The 8,943-nt window shown below is 32.1% G+C and overlaps 1 pseudogene; it reads right to left on the bottom strand.

Annotated features, from left to right (window-relative positions):
- Positions 1–2,567: 2,567 nt before the first annotated feature.
- On the bottom strand, positions 2,568–8,559 carry LOC126706041 (protein trichome birefringence-like 38; annotated as a pseudogene).
- Positions 8,560–8,943: the final 384 nt, after the last annotated feature.

Raw genomic sequence — 8,943 nt, 5'->3', positions numbered from 1 at the left:
ATAGATGCTTTGCTAATCCAAGCTAGAGGATGTTATACCCTGAAGCCACGATTACTCACTTACCTAGAACCTTTTCTGATCATCGTCCTGTTCTAATTGATCTGATGGGTAATATAATTAGTAGTACTAATAAACCTTTCTTGTTTCACAATATGTGGTTACTTCATCCCCAATTTTCTAAGGTGGTTGAGGAAGCGTGGTATGGGGATAGGCCTCTCCTATTTGCCATTTCTAAGTTTACCACTAAAGTTAAGAAATGGAATCATGAGGTTTTTGGTAATTTGTTTGCAAGGAAAAGAAGGGTGTTAGCTCAATTGGGTGGAATTCAAAAAGCCTTATCTTGCAATCCTAGTGAATATCTTATTTGATTGGAGAAATGTTTGTTGGAGGAGCATGCCTTGATAAGGCTTCAAGAAGAGGAATTCTAGGCTTTAAAATCCAGGCTAAATGCTACTACTTTTGGGGACCGTAACACATCTTATTTCCACATTACTACTATGGTTAGGTGGCAGAGGAACAAAATTAGAAGTATCATGGATGGATCTGGTGAGTGGTTGTATGATGAGGAAAAAATTAAGGATCATATCTAGCAGGGTTTTTCTAAACTCTATTCATCTAAAATGTGTATTGCTCGTATGGATTCTCCGATTGCTAATTTTTCTTACTGCTTTCTTTCTGAGGAGGAGAGGGGATGGATGGGTAGAGTGGTGGATGAAGAAGAAATCAAAGCTGCCTTGTGGACCCTTAAGCCTTTCAAGGCCTCTAGACCTGATGGATTACATGTTGGTTTTTTCCAATATTTTTGGAGAAATGTGCAAGTTTCAGTTTGTCATGAAGTTAAAAAGGCTTTTTCCCTTGGAGTTGTTCCTGAATTTTTGAACACTACTTTGATTACTCTTATCCCTAAATGTAATAATCCTGAACCTTTGGCCAATTATAGGCCAATCAGCTTGTGCAACTCGATGTATAAAGTCATCTCAAAGGTGTTAGTTGCTAGGATTAGGCCATTGCTTAATAAACTCATCTCTCCAATTCAGACTGCCTTTGTTCCGGGGAGAAGAGGTGTGGATAATGTGTTAATTGCTCAAGAGCTAATTTATACAATGGACAGAATGAAAGGTAGAGAGGGTTATAATGTGTTAAATGCAACCAGCATTACTGCTAAGTTTTGGGCATTAAGAGATGGGTTGAAGCTTGCCTTGAATGAAGGAATCTAGCGACTAATTGTGGAGTTAGATGCAAAAGTGGTGGTGGACCTTATTAAATCTAATGCAGCCACTAATAAGCCGTATGCCCCTCTCTTATATGATTGCAGGTGCTTGCTAACAAGGTTCATCCAAGTCCAAGTGACTCACGTGTATATAGAAGGAAATCGTTGTGCGAATGCACTTGCGAGATGGGGTAGCAACATGGTGGAAGCTTTTGCTGTTTTTGATAGTCCGCCAAGTTCTGATGTTGTGTATTTAGTCAATATGGATAATGTTGGCATGTTTGTTAATAGGGTATCTAAACTTGATCCTAACTCTATTGTGAGTTAGTCTGTTATTTGTATTTCCCCTTAACCAAAAAAAAAAAAAAAAAAGGAAGAGAAGTTAAAGCGAAACTCACCGTTTTGATTAGCCGTTGATTTGGCAAAAATAAATGCACATTATCATGCCAACATGTCACTTAACATCCTAAACTAATGGAGGGTGGGATTTTGCTAACGGAATCAGACTTTAAAGTGTAAAATTCAATTTCTCAAATTTCATGGTGTAAAATCTAAATAACCCCAAACTTCAGTGGTGTATTTTGCAATTTACAAAAAAAAAAAAAAAAAAAAAATTCAATAATTCAAGAATGGAAAAACAAAATTTTTTAATTTTAAGAATGAAAAACAAACTTTTGACAAAATTTAGAAACCAAAATAGTATTTTATCTTCTATTTAATTCTTACTGCTTACAAAATGAGGCACAAGGATCATATAGGTACATATGCCATTTTATATGGTTATTACGAGGGGTAAATGTGTGAGTCAAAGTACCATAAAATGCGGTTTACCACTTCTAATGTATTCTTAAATATTGTAAAAAATATATATATCCTCAAATCTCAATAGTTGTTTGGTCACCAATACATCAAATTGCTCCGTACACATTCAATTGCGAGCCATGTTGTTTTACTATTCAAATGGCCTTGTTATACTAACCTTTCATAATGGTCACAAAGGATGGAAAAAATGGTGCAAGTATTGCATCCCTCTGCTTAACAAAAATGCCTTGTTATACAAACCTATACTTGCTCACAAGGAAGAAAAATGGTGCAAGTATTGCATCCCTCTGCTTAACAAAAATGTTGTAATAGGGATTTTAAAATTAAGAAATTTCATATGTTCATGAATCATGTCAGTAGGTACCTTGTCATTTAGCTTTGTCATTTTTTTTTTTTTGCATATTAATAATTGTACCATGTATACATTTTTCTATGTGATTCAACTACAAATATATCTTTTTATTGGAGACTACTTGACTTTCCAGCTTCCATGGCTACACTTTTCTTTATTATTTTTTGTAGATCTAACAATCTTTCAATTAGGGAGAGCTACATATAAAAGTTGATTCCAGGTGTCTGGAACCCCTGCAACACACCAATGAGTGCAATCCATGCCCTTGAATGCATTATAAGAGCTAGGATGTGCATCTGTTCTTAGTTGTGAGAGAGTGGTTATGTCAAGCAAATGAACAGGTTTCTTAATTGTACTTAAGACATCCTTCACTACATATTCTGGTTTTGGCAAACCACTTGGGTAAGTTGACCCGCTTAAGGGTGTTGTCTCCTTTGCGCAGTTCCTCGCTCCTGGCTTATTCCAATCTTTGCCACTAATTTTTACACAAGAAACAGGTAGTCATCAGAATATGATTTTCTAATGCAATGTTAGTCTTCAAAATTGGATTAATCACTTTTTGTCCTTAAAGTTTGGTGTAGGTCCAATTATGATCCCTCAAATATACATATTTTGATTTAGTCCTTAAAATTTTGAAAATAGAATAATTTGGTCACTCAGTTTATTTTTCTATTATGTGGTTAATGGAATACTAAAGCACCCCATTTTTGAGGGACCAAATCAAACCAACCAAGGGACCAAATTTGAACTAACAACATATTTCAAGAACCAATATCAAACCGATGCTATAAACAAAGAGATGAAATTGTTCCTATTTCGAAATTTTAGGAACCAAATTCAAACTTTTAAATTACAGTACCAAATTAGAACTTACCTAAACTTTTAAGCCAAAATTATATATATATTTTTTTATTGGATGTGGATTTTGAAAAATCCACCATCAGATTATATTTTCATATTATATCCTTTATTTGCAAAATTCCAAGAAGATTAAAGACTAAAATCTATGTCATCAATCAAATATTTAAATTCAAAGTTTTTGTAGTCTTAAATATACATAAAAAATAAGTTTATGATTAAATGGTAAATAACATCTAATTTGAACGAAATTTGACATACATGTTAAGAACATAAAGAACATGCAATCAAATAATTAAATTTCCAAAATAATTTGTAGAAATTGTCTACAAAACTAGTTTGTAACTAAACTTTGTCCTTTATAGAAAGGAAAGTAACTTACTTGTAATGGGCAGGAGAAATTCCTTGATAAAGGACTTTAGTTTTTCCTAGATCCACATCTGTATCAACCCACCTGCCCCAAGTTGTCAAAGCCCTGCGAAAAGCAACCATACGATCCATGTCCTTGAGAACCTTGCCACCATCTTCAATATAATCCCATCTACAATCAATAATAAAGCAATCACAAGCTTATTTTAAAATCATTCTGCTTCTTGTTTTTCACATAAAATTGAAACAAAAATGAATGATTTTATTAAACTCATACGGTTGCGCTCGTCCACTACGGTACCACCAAAGCCAAGTATTGAAAACCAGAACATCCATATCTTTCCATATGTTGCCATTTTTCAGAGAATTGAGCTTTAACACTCGACCTATTTTTTCTTCTTCGATGTCCACTAAGTAGTGAGATGTAAATAGTAGAATCGAAACTCCATAGTCCTGCACCATTCTGTCCAATTCTTAGGCATTGTATTCCTCAAAATCAAAGGAAAATTTTCAATTTATAATATACAATAAACCATTCAAGTACCTAACTTAAAATTTATGTTCTTTTCTTGCTTCTTAGAGATTGGAAATCAATAACATGTTTTTTCATATTCCATTGAAACATTACTGGTCAATCTCTTTGAAAAAAATGAGGGGTAAGACGACCTACCAATCATACTTTCCACTGTCAGACTTTGAAAAAGTGGGAGTTTTATGTATTGAATACAACATTTTTATTGAAACATTATTAGCATGCTTGTTGTAACATTTTTACCATGCTAGTCTTAACCTTCGGTGATGCCAACAATCAAATAATATATGAAACCTAATTATTAACTTCATGAGAAAAAGAGAAGATATTGAAAATTAATTGTTCTAGTTAGTTCATTTACCTCGAATGTTGTATTAGTATACATGAGATTACTCTCCTCTATGATTTTGGAATCTGGCACAGCATTATGAAGCAAACATACTAATGATGCCCTCTGGTTGAGACTAATGGAGTCCCCTATAAACATAATTTTCTTCCCCTTTAATCTCTGTAAAAAATCTCGACCATCAAATCTGCAATGTTTTCCCAATAGGAAACATGGTTCTATTATTAGTAACACTTAACAACAACAACAACCAAAAATAAATAAATAAATAAAAAATAAAAAAATAAAAACAAACAAACAAACGAAAAGTAAGAAACTAATTAGACTATTTTTCACAAAGAATTTATGAGACAAACTAAATTATGTGCTTAGGACGATGATGATGCCCAATACGTTAGGAAAGCTAATTAATATTTTGAGTAATGCTACAGTCATAAACTATTTTACAACATTTTTATAAATTATTGATGTAGTTTCTTATTGATTTTCATCTAGACCAACAATTAATATCATCCTTTTATTTACCAATAACCATTCGCCACGTCAGTAGTTTGTAAAAAATTTTGAAAGAAAGTTTGTATCTCTGTTACTCTATTTTTTTTTTCTACAAGCACAAATAAATATTTTCATGGTTAATTAGCCAAGTGTGTTTTAAGGAAACCTTTTTGAACTAAAGGTGGTAATGTCCTTTCATTGGTTTTTCATATAAAAAAGAAGATTTCCAAAGTAATAATGTCTTCATTGTGGAAAAGTTTGTTCAAAATAATTTCATAGATTCAAATCCTATAGTATTTTAAGGACTTTATATTTTATTTCTTCAATTTAATAATTTTTTTTCTTGTCCTTATTAGTCCTTTTTATTTATTTATTTATTAATATTTAGTGCATGGTAGTAGTATTTCAAAGAGTATAGGAAAGTTGACACTAAAAAAATCCTATTCCAAAAAAAGATGAAGATCTGAAACAACCACAAACCCATAAGAATTGAGGGGGAAAATTAAGGAAATAGTCAAAAAGATCTGAAACATTGGATATGTACTATGCCTGAAGGATCGTATATTCATATCTAAATGCCTTTCCCTGTGTTACAATTCCATCCACTAGAGTTTTTTTCTTGAATATGCTACAACTATGAAAGGATGGTAGTTTTCTAGAGGCAATCCATTTTTGAATAAAAATATCTCCTCATAAAAAGGTGATTCGAGTGAATTTTTTATGGTCAACAAAGGTAATAGTACTTAGACATGGCAATATGGGTCAAAATTTTCTGACCCGACCTGACCCGAAATACCTAATCCAAACTCAATTTTTTTGACCCGAAGCAAAAACGAGTTGATCCATGACCCGACCCGACCCGACCCAAATAATTTGTGACTCGACCTGTTAAAAGAATTCATTAAAAAAATATTTAAATTACGTCATGATACTAAGTGCATAAAGCACAAAATACCAAAACTAATAATCAATATATATCATATATTAAAGAGAATGACTACCAATAAAAGCTAGCTAGCCTAGCTTCTTCTTTTTTTTTTTTTTTTTTTTTTGAGAAGCTAGCTACTATCCTAGCTTCAGTGCTTGCCTTGCCAAAGTCAGACAAGACAAAAGGTCCTCAACAAGTTACACAACACAAAGGCCAAGGCTGTCAAGTGACTTAAGAGTCAAGACAAGTAGACAACCATTTAAAAAAAAAAAAAAAACTCATTCAGTTGAGCTGAGCTGTAGTCCATTGTCCAAACTCCAAAGCCTAAAGCACAAACGAATGAACAATGTTAATGCACAAAGCCACAAACGGCAAACCTGAAAAAGTTGAGTCAAACCAAACCAGTGAACCACAAAGCTTCCTTTTCCAGTGGGGAAAAAAATTCTTACTCCGTATTGATCGTGTCTTTTACTTGAGAATGTGGAAGCTACATTGTGTACTAAAAGTTGATTATATGGATTTGAAGCTACGTTTTTTTATAGTCATAATTATACAATTTTAATTCTTTATTGATTTGCTTTCATGGTACATTAAGTTATATTAAACTATTGTATTGTAGATGAAGATGTTGACAAAATTGGCCAACTTGAGCTACAATTTGCAAGTATGAATATTTGCAGTGCTGAATTTGCTACCCAGGGGCGACTTAATGCATTTGGAGGCCTAAGGCAAAAATTGATCATCTTGTTTTAAATACAAAATTACTACTAATTAACATGAACTACGTAGAATTTTTTTTTTTTTAGAAATTTTATAGACAGAAAAAAATTGACTAAATTTTTCATACTTGTTGATGTGGTAGATTGATAGTGACAAGTAAAACAATGGTGTTAGTGATAAACTTAGATAAAAACTAGTAAAAATTTGCTAACTAAACTCTTATTATTATTATTATTTTTTTTTTAGAAGTGCAACATTCACAATATTTTTTACAACAAATCCTAGATTTTAAACTGCCTTTTTGTTTTCTATTTGAAAATATCACTATAATTATTTTTTTTGCCATCAACAATAGGCTGTAACAACTTGCAACCTAGCATTAGTTGTAAAAATGTTGTGAAAAATATTGTGGACGTTGCATTTTTCTCTATTTTTTTTATTTGTTTTTCATCTAGTAAAAAAAAATATTTTATTTATTGATTATAAATAACCCTATTGGTTAAAATTTGGGGGCCTTTTTTTTACTTGGGGCCTTAGGCGACCGCATTTCTTGCTCCACCATTCAGCCGGCCCTGCTGCTACTAATGTTGACTAGATTGAGATTGAGGCTTAATTCTTATAAAATATTTACTTATTCTTCTTTACTTAATATGTTATGTTTATTTTTAAATCTTTTTTTGTTTAGTTTATCTTTCTAAGTAATCTAACTTTACTATTACTTTAAATGCAATAGGAACATGTGCACTTAAGAAGACCGATAACTTGCTACTTTGCTGGCTTACTTGTTTTGTTTGTTTTAAGATCTATCTCTTTTTGAAGATGTAAACTTGTAATTATATGCATTTTGACAATGAATTATTAACATTGAAGACTTTTTCCATTATGAATTTATGATTATAAATAATTTTTGTTATGCTTAAAACTATCAGAATTGGAAGGTTGTTAACAAGTGGCATTAAGTGCAATTCATTTGCTTAGTTGATTTTATTCATTCTCTCTAAACAGGTTGTCATTGATTTGTTTTTGTAATTGAAAAAAAAAATAAACAAAAAAAAACTTGTTTGAAAAATATAGGTAAACCTGACCTGACTGACCCGTTTAAAAATGACCTGTTTTGACCCGCAAACCCGATTAACCTGACCCAACCCGCCCGTTTACCACGTCTTTAGTACTGTGAGGCTGCCAAAACATGGTACAAATATATGCCAGAAAGTCCAGTCTAAAAGTCATCAAAATTTAGTGTTGCTTCGGCATAATTTATTTTACTTAAAAAAAAATACAATTGAACAAAAATACAATTATATAATAAAAAGTATCACAAAATTTATACGTTAACAATATTTATATATAAAAAAATAAAAAAAATAAAAAGAATTAAAAAACGCAGCCAATTTCTAGGTGATTGATAAATACTTGTTATGTGCACTAAGATGCCTAATAAGGCACAGAGTAACTTTTTTAAGTTTAATATAGTAAGGGAAACTATTTTTAGAAACATTCTAGTGGACGAATGATAAAATAATATATATTGTTGACCGGTTTATTAACAATTGTCATTTACAAATCAGTAGAGAAAATTTAAAGCAACCTAAAACACACACTCTACAGAGAGAAACAGTACCTGGGTATGTCACATTGCTTGGGCTGCCATCTATATTTGAGGTAGAGACTATCAGCTGGTCGACCATACTTTTGGCAATCAAATTCCTTGCGGATATGAGGGCAAGCTGAAGAATTGTATAGAGGGTATGAATTGTCAAACACCCAAGTCCCTTCATAAACATTACAACTTGTTACTTGTGATTGTTTCCTCAACTTCAAATGGCTGCTATGATATTGTTCTGAGTTTGCTACACAAAGACATGAGAAAAAAAATCAGAAAGAAGGTCACAAGGATGGAACACAATCTTTGAGTTACAAAACCCATGTTTTGTTTTGGCTGAGGAAGAGTGGAAGAGAGAGACAGAGATTAGAATCTATATATGTACACACAGAGAAATAGTCTACCTGGTTGTTTAATTTGATACCTATTATGCTCTAGATATATATATTTAGAGAAGAGAGCCAACCCATGTTTTGTTTTGGCTGAGGAAGAGTGAAAGAGAGAGACAGAGATTAGAATCTATATATGTACACACAGAGAGATAGTCTACCTGGTTGTTTAATTTGATACCTATTATGCTCTAGATATATATATTTAGAAAAGAGAGCCAACCAATGTTTTGTTTTGGCTGAGGAAGAGTGAAAGAGAGAGACAGAGATTAGAATCTATAAATGTACACACAGAGAGATAGTCTACCTGGTTGTTTAA

Source organism: Quercus robur, chromosome 11 (genome assembly GCF_932294415.1).
Source record: "Quercus robur chromosome 11, dhQueRobu3.1, whole genome shotgun sequence".
Taxonomy (NCBI): domain Eukaryota; kingdom Viridiplantae; phylum Streptophyta; class Magnoliopsida; order Fagales; family Fagaceae; genus Quercus; species Quercus robur.
The sequence above is the reverse complement of the archived record's forward strand: the minus strand, read 5'-3'. Positions and strand labels throughout refer to the sequence as shown.